This window comes from Tenrec ecaudatus, chromosome 2 (assembly GCF_050624435.1).
Source record: "Tenrec ecaudatus isolate mTenEca1 chromosome 2, mTenEca1.hap1, whole genome shotgun sequence".
Lineage (NCBI taxonomy): Eukaryota > Metazoa > Chordata > Mammalia > Afrosoricida > Tenrecidae > Tenrec > Tenrec ecaudatus.
Window position 1 is genome coordinate 68,968,917 of NC_134531.1, and position 20,630 is coordinate 68,989,546.

The following is a 20,630-nucleotide window of genomic DNA, read 5'->3' on the forward strand; positions in this document are numbered from 1 at the left end:
TACTTTGATTTTAGATTTTGTACGTACATACATCTATTGTAGTGTCCCTTTAAATCAAATTGCATTTTATTTTCTTTTTTTAAAAATAATTTTATTGGGGGCTCTTACAGATCTCATCACAATCCATCCATCCATCCATTGTGTCAGCACATTTGTACATATGTTGCCATCATCATTTTCAAAGCATTTTCTTTCTACTTGAGCCCTCGGTCAAACTGCATTTTCTAATCAATTGCTGCTCATGTATAAAACCTAGTTGGTTAATGAAGGTTGCAGGACCCTTCTCAGCACAGTAGTTAAGAGCTTGGTTGCAAGCCAAAAGGTTAGCAGTTTGAATCCACCAGCTGCTCCGAGGGAGAAAGTTGTGGCAGTCGGCTTATGCAACGATTTCGTTGGAAGCTCAGTGGGGCAGGGCTACTCGGCCCAACAGGATCTCTAGGAGTTGGAGTTGGCTCTGTGGCAAAGGGCTTGAGGTGGTTCTCTTTTCTTTTTTGGGGTATGAAATGTTCCTCCTTTTATAATTGAGAAACAGGCAACAAACTCATCCTTTAAGATGTACTCTCCAGTGCCTTTTAGCATCTGCACAACTAGAATCACTATCAGCTTCCCAGACAGGGTCACCATCCTAGAAAGAGAGCTCTTCTCCATTAGCCGTCACTCTTCCTTCTGTCCAGCCCACCCCAGCCGTGGCAGTGACGCATCTGATTGCCGTCGCTATGGGTTTGCCTGCAGTGGATGTTGTGCATAACTAGATTTATACAACGCGTGGCCTTTCGTATCTGGGTTATTGCACTCCATATATTGTGTTCTAGGTTCGTTCATGGTATAGTTTACAGCAGAGCTTTATTCCTTTCAGTGACCAAAGAATATGCTCTGGCATGAATATACCACAATTTGTATCCTTGTCCATTGATAGATACTCGGTGGTTCCACTTTTCTTACAAGTATCAATAAATGCTGTTATGAACACTGATATACCAATTTTTGTTTTCAGTTATCTTAGTGTTTTCAACCCTTTTCTTGTATACCTAGGAGTGGATTGATCGGTCATATGATAGCTCTCTATTTATTTTATTTTGAGGAACTGCCTGACTTTTCCAAAAAGTGAAGTAAAACTTTATTCTGGATAAAGAGAGTCTATGTGCTAGGGACCAAGTGATATTAGCCAATGAGAACTTGGAGGAGTTCTGGGGCGGACCACTACCAAGACCTTCTAAGTGCATCGGGGCAGCCTCTCACTGGACCTGTGGAAGATGCTCACCTCGATCCTCCTGCTTCCAGCCACCTTGGGAAGACACTGTCTCCAAGCCCTACTAGCTCCTCCTGGGCTATCCGTGCCTGGCCAGTGCACGCGGCCTCACTCACAGAGCAGTGTTTCCCAAGATGAGGCTGGGTGGGGAGGCAGAGAGCCACAACTGGAGCATGTACGTTTTCTAACAAACCATTCAGCTGCCCGTGAGCCAGAGAATTAAATCCTCATTCAGGATAGTGAGCTTATGGAGAAACGGTTGTCATGGGGGAAAATGACTTCTTGTGAGATTACGTCAAATAGGAGGAGGACTTGCGATGTATCTCCTGCCTTTGAAAATCCCATTGAAATGGCAAAGGAAACACAGACATAAAAGTCACGAGGCTCGGGGGAACAGAACACGTGCCTCCAGCGGGAGGGAGCAGCACAGTAAGGGCTATTTGAAGGGAAGAAAAGAGGTAGCGTAGAAGAACCTGACATGTTTACAAGACACAGGGCACCCAGGCTGTGAGTGCAGGGACAATGAAAGCATCCCCTCTAAGATCCTACTGGGGCCTCCCTTCGGCTCCAGAGCATTTTTCTCCCTGTCCAGTGATGTCACATTGCCAGCTTGAAACTGGCCAGAGCCGGAGAACCCGGCAGAGAAAAATCAGCAAATGCTGCAAATCAGAGTTTGCCTGCTTTCCTCCCAGGGCAGGCTGTTAAACATTTGCTAACAGACCACTGCTCCAGAGTGAGCTCAGGTCAAAGACGCAGGACAATGCCCAGAGGGCGAGGGAAACCATACCAAGAAACAAAGTTCCCGACACAATGCCAAGAGGCAGGTTCCTGAAACCCAAGCTGTAGTCACGGCCAGGTAAACAGGCCTCTGAAGTGAGGAAATGTATTTCAGCTCAGAATAAAGGTCAGTCTGGAGTCAGACCTATAAACAGGGACAGAAAATTGCAAATCAACAAACATTTAGGGGAAATCGACATGAAAGAGCACCAAATTCAACAAGCAGAATTGGTCCCTGTGCAACCCACCACACACACAGTATTAATATAGTAGATAAAGACGATACATTAAATACAGATAGCTAATATCCTCAAAGTTACTCGGAAAGATAACTATGCTATTTTAAAAAGGGGGGGGGGGACCTGCTATTAATAGAATCAGAATTCATGGAAATAAAAAAATATGATTGCTAAACTCAATGGTTGCGTTGAAGATGCAGTTAGTGTTGGAAAATTGAACGGAGAGATTCTTCCCCAAATGGTGTTCAAACCCTTTCCCCAAACCATTAAAATAGAAATAAATTCCAGTAAAGTTGAAAGACCAGGATGGCGGATCCAACTAAGCGGAAGACGTTTAGGGGTGTGGAATGAGACTCCCTCACCGCCATCAGTCGATGCTGAGTCGCAGCGACCCGCTGCTGTGGATTGCCCAGACTGCAACTGGTGACCTGAGTACATTTCTGAGACTGGAACCTGAGTAGAAAGGACAGGCTTTGTCTGGAGGAGCTGCTGCGTTTGGAAGGGCCCGCCTGTGCGTCCTGACCACTCCACCACCGGGCCCCAGATGGGAACCCCAGGGAAAGCACTATCAAAGCAACAAGAGAACGTTTCAGAATTAAACAGGGATTGGACTGAAAACCAAAATAAAGCCACACGGTAACACTCTGCTCTCTGAGAGCAGAAACCTGGCCTTTCGGCCCGGGAGCAGCTGCCCCGTGATTTCGCAATGCTGATCTTGCAGTTAGCTGCCTAACACTGTGCTGCCTCGGTTCCTCAAATATTAGGGGAAATTAATGCAAACTCATCTTCTTCTTCTTCCCTTTAAAAAAAAATCATTTTATTGGGGGCTCATACAACTCTTATCACAATCCATCCATCCATCCATCCATCCATCCATCCATCCATCCATTGTGTCCAGCACATTTGTACATTTGTTGCCTTCATCATTCTCAAAACATTTGCTCTCTACTTGAGCCCTTGGTATCAGCTCCTCATTGAAAAGCCATCTTCTGAAGGGACCTATCCGTTATAGCACGCCACAGAAAGTGGGTCATTTTTAACCTCTCCTTTTAGAAAGGAGAATGAAGTAGAAGTACAGCAAAGCCGCCCACATCTTGCGAAAGAGGAGCCGTCTGAAAGGGAACTAGGACGCAGGGCTGCGAGGGGAGCGAAGGTCAGAGGCACGGACGCAGGGGGCCCAGCGCTGCAGGTTTCAGAAGCAGCCAGAAACGCCTCATTCCAAAGTCAAGTGCACACTTGAAGATGAAAATATGAATACAATCCCTTCTCTGCACCACACGAACGAGCTTTTCTGGTGGGAGGTCCCTGGATACAGTGTGATAGGAAGCAAACGCTGAGGAAGTGAACTCGAGCAAGAAAGCGTGTCGACTCATCATCATTTCAGGGTGCGGTTGCTGCGGAGGAAGGCCAGAGCCCGGGAAGGACTCTGTTGGCCTGAGCTCACAGGGCCGCGAAGAAGCCAAACCTAGGGAACTGATGGACAAGGGCATCGGGAGTCATGAATTCCTGCTGACCTTGACACCGTCCTCGTCTCCAGCAAACAGCCGGTTTGGAGAACACATCTTAGTTTGAAACGAGTAACTAATTGAAAGGGGCCTAACATAGCAACTACGAAGAGAGAGAAGCGATAAAATGAGAGAACGAAACAGGAAAAAGCATGTGGATGAAGCATCCTCACCACGGAGCAGGTAACAGTTATGGCCAAACTGTCACAGATTTAGTTTTAAAAGCTCATCTCTATCCAATTTTGTAGACTGGAAGCACAAATCAGAAATATTTGTGATTTGGAAAGATGCGATAAAAACACGGAAAGCAATGATCAGGGCCTGGGGAGAAGTGTACATAAAGTAAAAACCAGAGTTGGGAGCATGACGTTGGAAGCAGCGCAAAGGAAACCAGATGTTGCAGGAAACAGTGGTGAGAATTGCAAGGGTCAGGGTTGCAAAAAAAATCAAGAAAGTAATATTTTCCAGAAGTTAAAAAGGATTGAAGAGAACTTACACTAAGGAAACATAACTTATAATAATGAAATATAATAATGAAAAGCAAGGATATATATATTTCCAAAATATATATCCAAATATATATATTATCCAATATATATTATCCAATATATCATATATTAATATATTATATATATCAAATACATATTTCCAAAGCAAGGATATATATATATATTTCCAAAATTTGTGGGACAATTCCATTATTTTTAAATTCCAGTTTTCCAGGAAAATTTTTTTTTAAACATTTTATTAGGGTCTCATACAACACAATCCATACATATACATACATCAATTGTATAAAGCACATCCATACATTCTTTGCCCTAATTATTTTCTTTTTTTTTTTTAACAATTTATTGGGGCTCATACAATTCTTATCACAGTTCATACATATACATACATCAATTGTATAAAGCACATCTGTACAGTCTTTGCCCTAATCATTTTTTTCTCCTCTTTTCTTTTTTTACATTTTATTAGGGACTCATACAACTCTTATCACCATCCATACATATACATACATCAATTGTATAAAGCACATCCATATATTCCCTGCCCCAATCATTCTCAAAGCATTTGCTCTCCACTTAAGCCCCTTGCATCAGGTCCTCTTTTTTTTCCCCCTCCCTCCCCTTTCCCCCCTCCCTCATGTGCCCTTGGTAATTTATACATCGTTATTTTGTCATATCTTGCCCTATCCGGAGTCTCCCTTCCCCCCTTCTCTGCTGTCCCTCTCCCAGGGAAGAGGTCACATGTGGATCCTTGTAATCAGTTCCCCCTTTCCAACCCACTCACCCTCCACTCTCCCAGCATCGTCCCTCACACCCTTGGTCCTGAAGGTATCATCCACCCTGGATTCCCTGTGCCTCCAGCTCCCATATGTACCAGTGTACAACCTCTGCCCAATCCAGCCCTGCAAGGTAGAATTCGGATCATGGTAGTTGGTGGGAGGAAGCATCCAGGATCTGGGGGAAAGCTGTGTTCTTCAGCGGTACTACCTCACACCCTAATTAACCCATCTCCTCTCCTAAACCCCTCTATGAGGGGATCTCCATTGGCCGACACTTGGGCCTTGGGTCTCCACTCTGCACTTCCCCCTTCATTTAATATGGTATATATATACATATATACATATACACATATATACACATACATACACACACTTATATCTTTTTTTTTTTTGCATGATGCCTTATACCTGGTCCCTTGGCACCTCGTGATCGCACTGGCCGGTGTGCTTCTTCCATGTGGGCTTTGTTGCTTCTGAGCGAGATGGCCGCTTGTTCACCTTCAAGCCTTTAAGACCCCAGACACTATCTCTTTTGATAGCCGGGCACCATCAGCTTTCTTCACCACATTTGCTTGTGCACCCATTTGTCTTCAGCGAGGTGTGCAGTCAATGATATGATTTTTTGTTCTTTGATGCCTGGTAACTGATCCCTTTGGGACCGCTTGATCATACAGGCTGGTGTGTTCTTCCATGTGGACTTTGTTGCTTCTGAGCTAGATGGCCGCTTGTTTATCTTCAAGCCTTTAAGACCCCAGTCACTATCTCACATTTTGTCTTATATCTATATTTTCTTCTTGTAATACAGATTGTCATGTACAATGGGTTCTACACCCTGAGGAGAGCTGCAGTACTGGAGGTGGAGCAGGTAGTGAGAGGCAACAGCAGCGAAATGCTGGCAGCAGATCTGGGAGACTGGTGTGAGGCTGCGCGGGAAGTGACCCAAAGAGTTAAGAGAGCCATGTGCCTTCAGGCAAGAGGTTTCCAAGCAATTACTGACAGAGCTAGGTTTGCTGGTCCACGGATATAACTGAGTGCCTTTGGCTGAGGCAGAGTGGGCTGCTCCTGGGCACAGGATGAGACCCAAGGGCCCAGAAAGCAGAGGCTGAAGAGAGGAAGGACCATGGGGAGCAGAATTGCATCAGATGCGAAGGGTAGGGTTATGACCTCTGGTGTCTCAAAATGTGGAGCCAGAGCTTGCTGGGTCTCAAGGAAAGAATCAGATCTTTGCCAACTTCTTTTTGGAGTGAGGTGCTGCCATCCACCAGGACCAGGAGGATGAGACTGGAGCCACTGCCCCAAAGTGAGGTGGTGGGGCTGCCATGCCAAAGGAGTTCAGAAAAACAAAAGTCAAGGGGATGGATTGCCTCTCAGTTGGACTAAGGAGGTTTCACAAAGCCAAAGGAGCAGGGTTGCCATGCCAGTGAGCCAATATTGTAGATCTTAATCCCAGGATGGAAGGACTCCAGAAAGCATGGCCAATACCCAGGGTGTAGAGGGCAGATCCATTGCTTAGCTGGGCTGGATTGCTCTGTGGGGTTTGGACTTGCTTGGTGCCTGCCATCCCTTCTTTTCCTCCCACTTGTACTATGAAACAATATTAATAAAAGAAATAGAAGGAGATCTACCTTGTATCTGTTCCACAATTGTAATTTGGAAACAGAGAACTTGTATTTGTGATTTCACAGATTCATAGGTAAATAGTAATTTTAATTCTTTGAATTTTGAGCAAGAGATTTACGAGGCAGGGAAAGCCAGTGCCCACCAGAGGACCCTCCTTCTAGGACCGAAAGTTACAGGGAACTGGGAAGTAGAAGGCTGCTTGTTGTGGTGGCCACTTGGGCTGATGCGATGAGTGGCCACGGGAGGTGCTGCAGTGAAGAGACTGTTGCTAAGCGCCTTCAAGTCGGTCCCCACTCACAGTGACCTTGTGTGTAACAAACCAAAACATGGTGTCACCCTCACAATGTTCATGAGTCTGAGCCCATTGTTGCCGCCCTGTGTTAGTCAATCATGTCCAGGTCTTTCTCTTTGCTGTTGCCTCTCTACTTTATCAAGCATGATGTCATTTTCTAGGGACTTGTTTCTCCTGATTAAATGTGCAAAGGGTGTGAGAAAAAGTCTCGCCATACTTGTCTTTAAGTAGCATTCTGGCTATATTTCTTTTTTTTCTTCCCCCTGGCTATATTTAAGCCAAGACAAGTTTTGTTTGGTCTTTAGGTAGTCCATGATGCTTTCAGTATTCTTTGCCTGCATCATAATTCAAATGTATCTATTTTTCTTCACTCTTCCTAATTTAGCATTCAATATCCACAAGCATATGAGGTGATTGAAAATACCATGCCTACTAACGTCAGGCATATCTTAGTCCTCAAAAGTAACATCTTTTCTTTACAATACTCTAACGAGGTCTTGTGCAGCAGACTTACCTAATGCAGTGTGTCCTTTGATCTCTTGATTGCGGTTTCCTTGAGCATTGACTGTGGATCCAAACAAGGCAAAAGCCTTGATAGCTTATCTTTTCTCCATTTATCAAGATGTCACCTATTGGTCCAGTTTGAGGATTTTAGTTTTTCTTACATTGAGTTGTAATTCATACTGAAGGCTGCAATCCTTGATCTTCATCAGCAAATGCTTCAAGTACTCCTCCCTTTGAGCAAGCAAGGTTGTGTCAGCTGCATATCACAGCTTGGTAATAAGCCTTTCTCTGATCCTGAAGACCTAAAATGAGCTGTCACCCATGGACAGATTAAAAACCGTTTTTCTTAGTTGGTTCCAACTCTCAAGATGCATCATCCTAATAATTTATTTCCCAAATTATATAAATCATTTATTTTCTGCCTTACATGCTTACTTATTTAAAAAAAGTTCCTTATCAAGACACTATCTTTTTCTGCAGGTTAAATTATTTTATCTTTGGATTCTTATCTAATTGAACATTTCTGTCATCCCTTAATTGTTTAAGATTCTCATTCCTGGCCTTCATTTCTTTCTCTTTTTTTTTACATAAAATAAACATTTTATTACAAATACAGATTTAATTTATAAAAAATTATTAAGAAAACCTCATTGCCACAAACCATAATTATATCTAGCCAAAAGAGCTCCTTCTAATATTTCTTTTCTCTTTTTTTAAAAGATCATTTTATTGGGGGCTCATACAACTCTTATCACAATCTATACATACATCCATTGTGTCAGCACATTTGTACATTTGTTGTCATCATCATTCTCAAAACATTTGCTTTCTACTTGAGCCCTGATATCAGCTCCTCATTTTTCCCCTCCCTCCCCAGCCCCCTCCTTCAGGAACCCTTGATAATTTATAAATTATTATTATTTTGTCATATCTTACACTGTCCGACATCTCCCTTCACCCACCTTTCTGTTGTCTGTCCCCTGGGGAGGGGATTTTACATAGATCCTTTTTATAGGTTTCCCCTTTCTACCCCCCTTCCCTCCACCCTCCTGGTATTGTCACTCTTAGCACTGGTTCCGAGGGGTTCATCTGTCTTGGATTCCCCATGTTTCCAGTTTGTATCTGTACCAGTATACACCGTCTGGTCTAGCTGGATTTGTAAGGTAGAATTGGGATCATGCTAGTGGAGGGGAGGAAGCATTTAAGAACTAGAGGAAAGTTGTATGTTTCATCATTGCTACACTGCACCCTGACTGGCTTCTCTCATCTCCACGACACTTCTGTAAGGGGAAGTCCAGTTGCCTACAGATGGGCTTTGGGTCCCCACTTTGTACCCACCCCTCTCATTCACAATAATATGATTTTTTTGTTCTTTGATGCCGGACACCTGATCCCTTCGACACCTAGTGATCACACAGGCTGATGTGCTCCTTCCATGTGGGTTTTGGTGCTTCTGAGCTAGATAGCTGCTAGTTTATGTTCAAGCCTTTAAGACCCCCAGGCGCTATATCTTTTGATAGCCGGCCACCATCAATTTTCTTCACCACATTTGCTTATGCACTTGCTTTGTCTTCAGCGTTCTTGTAGGGAAGGTGAGCATCATGGAATGCTAGTTTAATAGGACAAAGTTATTTGCATTGAGTAAGTACTTGAGTGGAGGCCTGGCCTTCATTTCTATGGTCTTTCCTCATGACTTTGTGGAATACCCAAGGGGACGGGGGGAGTACCATTTTATTTTATTTTAAGAATAACTGGTACTTGGACACTTGCTCAGTTTGTTTTCATTTTCTTATTTTTTGACTGAAATATCCGAGTGAACCACTGTCTTCAAGAAACAGTACGTAATGACTGCCATCCTTTATTTAAATTATCGATGACTCTGTGCTTGCACCTCCATGAGTAAAATTTGGATTATCTCTCCAAGAAATTTGGATTATCTCTCCAAGAAAAAGAGATAAACTGAATTTGGGCCTATTCCACTGGTGCTCACTGACCTAGCCCATGGGATGTAGAAACTGCAGGTTTGATGTGGTATAAATCAAAGAGCATAGGATTCTTTGGGGAAGGGCCCTCACTCTTACTGCCACTGGGTCAATTCCAACTCATGAAGGCCCTCTAGAACAGAGTTGAATCACCCTTGTGGATTTCTGAGACTGTAAATCTTTACAGGAGTAGAAAACCTCCTCTTTTTCCCACAGAGCAGCTGTTGGGTTTGAACAGCTGACTCTGTGGTTTACAGTCCCACAAACCACCCACTACACCACCCGGACTAGAAACAACAACTTGATTTCGCAACTTCTGTATCTGGTCAGTTCTTCTTCGTGAAATTTCCCCCCTGCAAAACTTACTCAGAATTCAGTGATCTTTCCTGAGGATCTTGATGGAGAACACTGTAGTCTTGTCTGGAGGCTGGATTTGATTGTCTGTTTCCTTCTGCCTGAGAAAAGGGACTGGCACTTAATACAATGAGCAGATGTTCTGTTTAGGATGGGACAGCCCTACATTTTGACTAGAACCTGGGTTTTTGAACAATTATGTTTTTTACATCCTTCAGGAATTTCAAGGAGGAGAGAAAATAAGTTTTTTTTAAAAGTAATATGTAAACAAGTTTCTCTGATATTTTAATGGGATTCTTTTAGTTAGCAGCCATACTCTAGAGCACCTGGGCTAGGGAGAAGGTAATCAAAACTCATTTTTTTTAAAAAGGACCAGGTCGAATGAGTCTTTCACCCCAATTCGCTCTTTATTCTTTTGAACTATTTTGTTTCTAAGGTTTCCCTCCCCTTGCTCCATAATCCTTGGTTCATGCCCCTTTTGTGGTTTTTGACTGGATTGTAAATGAACCGAGGTTTACCATTTATGTGCTATGTGACCTTAGACAACTTATTTAAGCCCAAGAGCCTTATTTTGTCACATGTAAAATTGGGAGAATAATAATTTTGTTTTCATAATACAGTTGGTGTGAGGATTTTGAGAGATAATATGTGACAGGTGCTTCAACATTCTGTTAGTCCAAGTTGACTACAGAAACAAATCCAGAGACACTCATATATATGTAAGAAAGAACTTTATATCAAGAAGTAATTATGCATCAAAAAACTGCCCAGTCCAGTCCAGATCAAGTCCATAAGTTTGAGATTAGCCCATAAGTCCCATATTAGCCCATGGATTCCTCTTCTGTCTCAAGCAGTACATGCAATAATGTCAACTGCAGGAAGTTCACAGGCCAGTGGGTGGAAAGTCCTGTGGGTTCAATGGCTGTGGATGCATCTCCAGGGCTCTGGCTGACATTAGTGTGGCTCCATGTGACTTGTCAACAGGAATGTGAAGCAGAGAGTGTGTCCCACCTCCAAGGAGGAAAAGAAGAAGTCCCAGAATCCTCATGCGGTCACTCCCACAAGGAGGATCAATCAGGCTATGACCTGATTGACAGGCTAGCCTCCACCCTATAACCTATATATCAAGCTGACATGTTATTATGTAACTACCACAAACATAGAGATGGAAAACTACTGCTACAGCTTCTACTTTCCAAGTATTTGATCAAGATTTGTCTACATATGCATACTATGCAAATACACTTATTTACATACATATGGTCTGTCTTCCCACACACAAAGCAAGTGTCTCAACAGCCCCAAAATGATTTGTCTAGTTCACCATTGTATCCTGAGTGTCTAGATGAGGCCTTATGTTCAACCTAAAAACCGCAAACAAAACCCATTGATGGTCACGAAGAATCAGAATGGACTCAGTAGCAGTGAGGTTTTTATTTTTGAGTAAGAGAACTTCTCTTTAGGGTTTCTGTGCTCTTTAGGAGCACATAGTCTTATGTTTCTTTCACAGAGCTGCTGGTGGACTTGAACCATCAACCTTACAGTTAGCAATCTAATGTCTCACCCAAAGCACCATTGGCACTCTGTAAGAGCAATATAGGTATTTAAGAAATGCTTATTAAATACACAGATGCATGCGCTTCCTTCTCTCCTTTCAATCCTCTGAGGATCTCAGGGACTATGGTTTTTACTGCTATACTGGGTACAGGGAATCACAGTGCCAGTCCACTGGTGACTCAGACCCTTGTTCAGGTGGCTATGGCTCTTTGAATGAATAGACCCATTCCTTTTACACTAAGATCAGCCAATGGTGCCTCTTGCTTGGTCCCCTATGGTTGTTACTCTGAGCTGCTTCAGACTCCTCTACCCCACGGGCCCTCAAATCACTGTGCGGGTTCTCAAGGGGACCTCGAGTAAGTGCCGGGCAGTTTCCTGTCACTTTCTTTGTGAAAGAAAATGAAAAGGCAGAATTCAAATTTCTTTGAGGCTGTCCTTCTGGAACAATATTGATTCATCATGTATTCATATAATAACTATTGGGCACAAGCAATGTTTATTGGGCACCACTACTGTTATTGTCAGCATGCCTACCAATTTCTTCACCATGAATGTGAGAGAGTTAGAGAAAAGGTCATTAGAGAAAAAGGTGTGGAGGCGGCCATGACTGACACCCTCTGGCTAAGCTAACAGAAAGGTGAACCCAACCCCACTTAGGTTCAAGGATGATTCCTATGAGGCAGAGGTCAGACATGCCTCCCCCCTCCAACCTTCTTTCTCCTATTTTAACACTAGCCATCTCTCCCACAACACCCTCCTTGGTTCAACAGTCCATTGCAATGGCCACACAGAACACATAGACACTACTTATGATTATGGAGCTACAGTAACCCCAAACCAAACTTGCTGCCACTGAATTGATGCTGACTCATGGCTGAGTCACGGGACAGAGCAGAACCTACCTTTGAGTTTCTGAGACTGCAACTCTTTACAAGAGTAGAAAGCCCCCTCTTTCTTCCTCAGATCAACTGGTGGTTTTGAACTGTTGACCATGCAAATTGCAGCCCCAAATATAACTACTATGGCCACAAAAGATTTATGCCACTAACAGACTTAAAACCACAAGGCCACTAAAAGACTTAAAAGGATGTATACTGCAATAGTCTCGCCACCCTAACCCACATAGACATTTTTTGGTAATTTTTCTGTTCTCTTATTGTCCAGTTGCAGACATACTTTTTTACACATTTATGATGCTAATGTATTTTACATTTCATTTTCCGCTTTCCCACTTAAGATTAGTGACAAACATTTTTGCATATATTTACATTGTCATCACTTTTCTGATTTTTTGTAATTTCATAATTTCTTCTGACTTTTGAAACTCTTGTTGGATTCCCTACGGTCACTAGTAATATAAATCCCTGAACAACATATCCAGTGTTTTTGCATTTCTTCGAAAGACAGGAAGGTACTGAAAAGCTCAAACTCACTGCCAAAGAATCAATTCAGAGTAGAACTGCCCCTGTGAGTTTCTGAGAGTGTAACCCTTTACAGGAGTAGAAAGCCTAGTCTCTCCGGTGATAGCTCTCAGTGAATGGTGGATGACTGGGGAGAAGTAACCTCACATAGGGAATGGATGCTAAACAATGATTATAAGGAACCTAGGGGGACAATGGACCAGATGTTATGTTTCTAGGTAGACACTAAAAATATGATTCTACCCAACCCTCGGCCTGCAAGGTCAGCATCCAAGGTCATCATGGTGGACTAAGCACCATGATGACCTTGGATGCTGACCTTGCAGGCAGCATTGCATCACCCAAGGGTTACACCAGAAGGGCTTAACATAGAGGTCTAGTTGAATGAACCGAGTCTTCCCGTGAAGATGCCTGCATCCTTGAACAGAGGACTGGGGTATTCGGATGGGAGAGGAAGCCGAGAGTGGCTGCCTGGAACTGTGGAAGGCCAGCGGTCATTGAACCTTGGGGGAACCCCTGGATTGGTGGGGGTCCCATGGAAAGAGGCCAAAAAAATCACTGTAAATGTAGTACTTTGATGCCCTTCGCAGAGACCTGACAGGTTTTGATTTGTTTTGCAGGGATCTGCACTTGGAAGAATTGATCCTGGAAGCATTGATCCCCTGGTGACAATCCCCATATTGACAGTAAACAGGGCTCAATGGAATAGGAGGTGGAGTTATATTTGCATAGACTCCTCATACCGACAGTGCTAGGAGCACTGTGTTATTGGGAAAATTGAGCATCAGTGGAATCATACCTGAGGGGGATGATTGACAATGTTGTACTTTTTTTTTTAACATGGGTTTTTGTTTCTGTTTGTTTATTTGCTGATTAGTCTGTTGCCATTGCTGGTATATTTTGTCATAATATGTCTGCCAAAGTAAACCAAAGTCATGTATATCCCATGGACAAGCAGATGGATTCTGGGCTTCTACTTAACTCTAACCCCAACCCAAGAACAGTTAGTTCTGATAACATGGGTCTGCTCAATACTTACCTCCATAAAAATGATCACTGAAGATAAGGGTGCTACAGCAAAGTGTGATGAAGAAAGCTGATGGTGCTTGGCTTTCAATCAGAATAGTGCCTGGGGCCTTAAAGGCTTGTATTCAAATAGGCAGCCATCTAAGCCAAGAGTCAACTAAGTCCACATGGGAGAAGCACAACAGCTTGTGTGATTCAAAGATGACAATAACAGAATTCAAGTATGATGAAGGGAAATATATCCGAGCTAAAATGGTGAACACCCAGTTGGTAGAAGGCTGTGGAGGACAGTGGGAGCCCAAAACCCATCTGCAGACTATTTAGTCAGATGAAGCCGCTGGCAGATCCCCTCTGGCCACAGACAAGGGTCTTGAACAGCCTTACTATCAGAGAACAATTGCAACATTGATTATGCTGGATTGAACTTAGTACTTGGTCAGTTGACCTCCATCTTGACCCAACCTGAATTCGTTCTAGGTCTCTCTTGCTTATTCCATGACAAAAATTTCATCCCTGGATTTTAAAATATTGATGGTGGTCTTTTCTTTCTTACTCATTATTGTATTTTTTAATCTTTATATTATTATTATCTTTACCACTTTATTTCATTTTTGTTTTTTACTGTTTCTGTTGGGTTTTTCAGTTTGTAAAGCACAGGAGTGTATGCATAGAGACAATAACTGATAGAAGGGCTTATGGGGGATGTAGGGGTGGGAGGTGGGAGGTGGGAGATAGGGAGGGTAAAGGGATTTGGGGAATAAACCATGAATGGGGAAAAGGGGAGGGGACACTAGAACTGATTGTGATTACAAAATTCACCTTAAAGTCAATTTAACCATGGGGGAAAAAAAGAATATATTCTAAAATTGATTGTGGTAATGATTGTACAATTCTTCTTGATATTGAACTATTGAATTGTATGACGTGTGGATTAAAATGACAATAAAACTCTTTAAAAAATCATTTTATTGGGGGCTTGTACAGCGCTTATCACACTCCATATATACATCCATCGTGTCAAGCACATTTTCACATTTTTTACCATCATCATTCTCAAAACATCTGCTTTCCACTTGAGCCCCTGGCATCAGCTCCTCATTTTCCCCCTCCCTCCCTGTTCCCCCATACAATAAAACGCTTCAAAAAATTTAAATTTATTATTATTATTTTGACAATAAAACTCTCTTTAAAAAAGGAAAGGATAGGAAGAGAAAGCCTAGTGTCTCTCAGACAGTCCTTGGCAAAGCGCATCTGGTAGAAGACGTGAAGCCAGAGGGCATCATTGTCAATCTTAGGTCCACTGAAGGTAGAAGAAAGGTCCACATGGTGAGCAGCCCTGAACGGAGAAGAGTGTGCGGAGAGTGATGGTCAGCGCTATTCTAGGGGCTGATCAACATGTTTCTGCCTCCTCAACCTCCCACAGCAGGCTGCCTGGGTACCATCTGCTACATTTTTGCTTTTCTTTCTGTTTAGCATAAAGCTTTGCTTTCAATACACTGCAATTGAGCATTAGGGGGGGAAAAAAAGACACCAAACCTCCGGGATCTGCCTATTTTTCTTCTACTTTTAAATGCAGCTCAGTTGTTTCCATTTGTTCTTGTCAGGTGCAAGAGGACGACTGTCGCCTCTGAGACTGTTGCTTGAAGAAAGTAGCAGGGAATGAGGGGTGTACAAGCCCTTCTCCTCAGCCACTCCTCTTTGGGTAACCAATGGGAGAACATTTGCAAAATCATGTTGAAAAGAACATGGGAAGATGTGTCTTACTTTAGAGAGAGCTCTTCTGGAAGGCAACCAGTTGGAAGTGAAGTTCTGAGGAAGTGGCTCTTGGGACTAAATGTCAGTTAATGTGCTGTGGGCTGTGGACGCAGGGTTGGAAATGGGAGGAGATCAAAAGAAGCCACGAAAAGGGGAAGTTCTCAGGGTGCCTTGCCTAAGACCGGTCAGCCTCAAAATCGTATTGTGTAGGCCAGAGAATAAAGCCTTATGTTACTTTGTAGTACTTGACTCTCATCTTTGGTACCATTCACTTCTGTCAAGTGATAGTTCACCAGTTCGTGATGTAGATGCTTGGAGCAGGGTTTAACGGGGAGGGACAGCATGCCTGGAAACCAGCACGCTGGCAGTAGGTGTGATCGGTGAAAGGTCCTGCAAGGAAAAGGACCTGGAGGTGGGAACACCCACAAGTCGAAGGTCAAATTCCTTAGGGACCCCTTCCTTATAGGAAATCTATTAGAGACAAATCTCAAATCTTATTATTCCAATTTTATGTTATGACCAAAGGTACTTTTTGTCCTTCTAAAAATTATACTCAAGCCCAAAGGAATTCTTTTGGAAATATGTGAATTTCTTTTGGAAAATGATGAATTTCTTTATAGGTTCTATAATGTAGTACCAATTAAGGATACGAGTAAACGAGGAATGGAATTAAGACATATCCAAGGTTTCATCTAATTTAACATCTCTAAGGGAGGCTCAGTCATTCATCCTTTCACTGAACATTCTCGGGTGCCTATTATAGGCAGTGAGTTTGAACACTGCTGTTGTGTGTGTCCATTTTATTCATTTTAAAGTGTGTTTGGATAAGCAAAGACGAAGTGTGTGTGGCACAAATATCATGTGGCACCTGGGTGAGCTCCCCCTCAGGGCCTTATCTATGCTTTGCCAGAGAATATGTGCATGATAGAAGCTAGCTGAGACTACCCACTCTCTTCTTTACTACACCCTTACTCCAGACATTTAGTCACCCAACCAATGTTTTCTATGAAGTCCCACCATTTAAACAGCAGACTTGAAAATACCTGATAGCCACACAATACTTACCTTTGTGTGAGGCACGGCCTAATACAGATGAGAGCAGAGGTGAGGGTACAAATGGAAGTGACTGCTGTGGATATTTTTGGTAGGTGTTGGAACCACAGATTGGGCCCTGTTGTAAGGAGTTGCTGACGAGTTAGTTCTAATGCACGGCGACCTCATGTGCAATGTCAATTAAGATATGTTGCCAAAAGAAAACGAGAATCCTACCACCGACCCGCTAAAGTTGGGACAGAGAGGGGACGCCACTAGGGAACAATACTCTGTGCAAGAATCTATCAACGTTCAAGTTGAGAGGAAGCCTTTGACAAGTCAAGTAGTATTCTTACCTAAGCACTTTGCTGCTCAAATTCTGTCTGAATTCCAAAGCAGTCTCTCTCTGATAGTGCCTTGCTTAGTTATCTAGCGCTGCTATGAACAGAAATACCACACGTGCTTGGTTTTAACAAACATTCATTGTTTCAGTTTGTTGTTGTTAAGTGTCATCCAGTTGGTGCCAAGCCCATGCACAACAGAAGGAAACACTGCCTGGCACTGCGCCATCCTCACGATTGTTCCTGTGCTTGAGCCCATTGCTGAGCCTCTGCGTCAATCCATCTCGTTGAGGAGCTTCCTCTGTTTTGCTGTCCCTCTACCAAGCACGATGCCCTTCTCCAGGCATGGGTTTCTTCTTATGTCACAGTTGAGGAAGCTGGAAGTCCAAATTCAGGGTGCTGGCTTAAGGGGGAGCCTTTCCCACTCTGTTTGCTCTAAAGGAAGGTCCTTGTTTCTTGGGAGATCTCCCTGTGGCTGAGCATGTTTACACTATCGCTGCTCACTCTGCTTGCTTGCTTAATCTATTTAATGTCTCAAAAGAGATGGACACAAGATACACCCTACACTAATACTGCTTCATTTAACAGGACAAAGACAATGGGAATATAGAGATAAGGAGATCCAACACCCATTTTTGGGGGGGGGGGTTAAAATTCAATCTATAACATTAGCAATACCCTCCAAACGTCCCCCACTTGGAAGCTATCTTTTATTTAGAGGACATATGGCAGAGATGGGAAGTCAAGAGTGAGTCTGGGAGTGGACGGTGTTGGTCATGAGGAAAGTTTTTAGGGTTATGAATTATAATGCAGGGGGAGCAGGGGGGGGGGAGAAAAATGAGCTGATTCCAAGAACCCAAGAGGAAAGCAAATGCTTGAGAATGATGAGGGAAACGAATGTACAAGTGTGTTTTATACAATTGATGTACATATGGATTGTGATAAGAGTTGTATGAGCCCTCAATAAAATGGTTTAAAAATTGTATTGCGCCAGTGTTCAGCATCAGATCATGTATGGCAGAATCATTGTTTTAAATGAATGTGTGTATTGGTATGTGTTGGTGGTATGTTGTTACTGCTGTGGCCCCCACTCATAGCAACCCTATGCACAACAGACTGAGACTCTGGCTGGTCTTGTGCCCCCCTCAACATCATCCCTGGGTACGAGTCCATTGTTGCAACCACTGCGCCAATCCCCCTCATTGAGGGCCTTTCCACCCTCCACTGACTCCCCATAAAGCTTAGTGTTCTTTTCTAGGCCCTGGTCCTTCAAAGGATGTCAGATGAAGTCTTGATATCCTAGTTTGTAAGGAACATTCTGATTGAATTTCTTCCAAGTCAAATGTGTTTGTTCTTTTGGCATTCCCTGGTATCTTCTCTATTGGTCCCCAACACCAAAATGCAATGTACTAGTTCTTCTCTGTTTTTCCTTATTCATTCATCGTTCAGCTTTCAGAAGCACAAATGTAATTGAAACAATCATGATGGGTCAGGTATACCTTGGTCCTCAAAATGAAGACCCTTTCCTCTTTTATATATTAAAGTAGGGGTTCCCCCCTTTAAAAAAATCATTCTCAGGCCATATTGGTGAAATATTTCATGAACTCACCCCTAACGTGCTGGTGGGAACGACTTTTCTTTGGTGACTTGTGTGATGTTAGCTGGTATTGATGATTTCCCGAGCCTTAAATAGGCCTTGGAGGCATAGTGACATATGGGTTCATGTTGGGTTGCCAGCCACAAGGTTCACTGTTAAGGAACCACCAGCTGCTCACCAGTCGCTCTATGGAAGAAAGATGGGGCTTTCTCCTTCCATAAAGTTCGTCTCGGAAACTCCCAGGGGCAGGTCTGCCCTGTCCTACAGGGTCATTCGGAGTCAGTACTGATTTGATGGCAGAGGGTTTGAGTTAGACAGGCCTCAGGCTGGATATTTCCTATCCCTCTTTAAAGAGACCTGGTAAGGCAGATTTGCTCACTTTCATGTCATTTGATTTTCTGACAGCTGCTTCCATGAGTATTGTGAAGATAACTTCTTTTAGAAAAATTAATAAAACGAGTCCCAAGGTGGTGGAGATGAAATATGTCTGAAATGTCTATTTTTTTCCAAAATGCTATACCACTCCATTATCCCTGACATCAGCCACCACTCCTCCCTTATGTGTAGTCCCTCACATCACACAGGGTTTTGCAATTTGCTGCAACGTCTCACAAAACTCACAAAGCATTAAGGAAACGGCTCATATGGTTGTGGATACCGGTATGTCTCAAATCTGAACTTCAGATACTTGTCTGGTAGATCCTCCTCTCCACAAAGCTAAGGAAGCTGGTAAAATCAGGTCGGGTGATAAATCACACCTCAAATCCCAAGGACCGGATGTCAGGCCAAGGCACAAAGGGAAAATATCCAGAAGTCAAAAGCCAGGTCTTGTGGCTTCTGTGCAGTTCAGTTACAAAAGGCTGTTGACATACAAACAAACAACTGATGGAGCTGTGGTTTTCATTTGCTGTAGACAATACCCCCTAGGAAACAAAGTGTGGGGACTCTCCACAGAACATAGTGCACACTCCATAAAGCATAGCGTACAGCACATTCTCTACTTTGGTGGACCCTGCCGTAGTCCTGCCCATTAGCCTAACAGAATTCCCTCCAAAAGGGGATTATAACCACTGGCGTAGAGGCTAGAGTTTCCAATACCTCACCAGGGGGATTATGGCTAGACAGGCCATATTAAGTACTGTATGTACTCAAGTATAATATAAGCCTAGGCGTCTAAGCTTACCACAAAAACTGGGAAAACTTATTGACTCAAGTATAAGCCTAGGGTTGGAAATGCAGCGCTACTGGTAAATTTCAAAATAAAAATAGATACCAATAAAATTACATTAATTGAGGCATCAATAGGTTAAATGTTTTTGAGTATTTCAAAGAAAAACAGTAACCCAGCTCTAAGTGGCAAAGAGGGTCAACAAAAACAACATGGTATCAACAATAACTTAAAAAATACAAAAACCTTAGCTCAATCAGCAATCAAGCTAAAACACAAGAGTTAAAATCCTTCAAAACTGGATTCCCCCTCCTCACCTGTGTGTCCAAACAGAGCTTCAGCTTTAGCTGGTGTGAGGTTATCAGCATAGACATGGTCATCATCACCGAGTTCGCAGTCATCACCATCACTGCTGTCGTTCTCATACAAAGCGCTGTCTTCACTGCCATCCACAGCATTGCTAATGCCACATTTCTTGAAGGCGCGTTGCACCAGGTCCCTGGAATCTCTTCCCATGCATCACGAACCCACTTTGCTATCAATTCTATGTTGGGCTTCATGAGATTTCTAACTTTTGTCATTTGGGCTTTACCAAATGACATCCATTCATGCCACATCTTTCACACACGGTCTTTGAAAAGTTCATTTAAACACACATCTAGGAACTGCAATACAGATATAAGCCCACTTGGAATAACGGCCAAAGTAACTTAAGAAGACTTTGCCAATTTTTTAATGTGTAGGCTTTGAACATACTGGTATCCCAAATTAGCAATGATGGTTTTTTCTTTAAGGCTGCTCCTGGTTGTCTGTTCCAAATTTCTTCCAGCAAATTTTTTGTTCCGTCTTCATCCATCCAGCCTTTAATATGTGTGTGTACTGTAAATTGTGGTGGGAATTTGAACTTTTTAGACAAGGTCTTT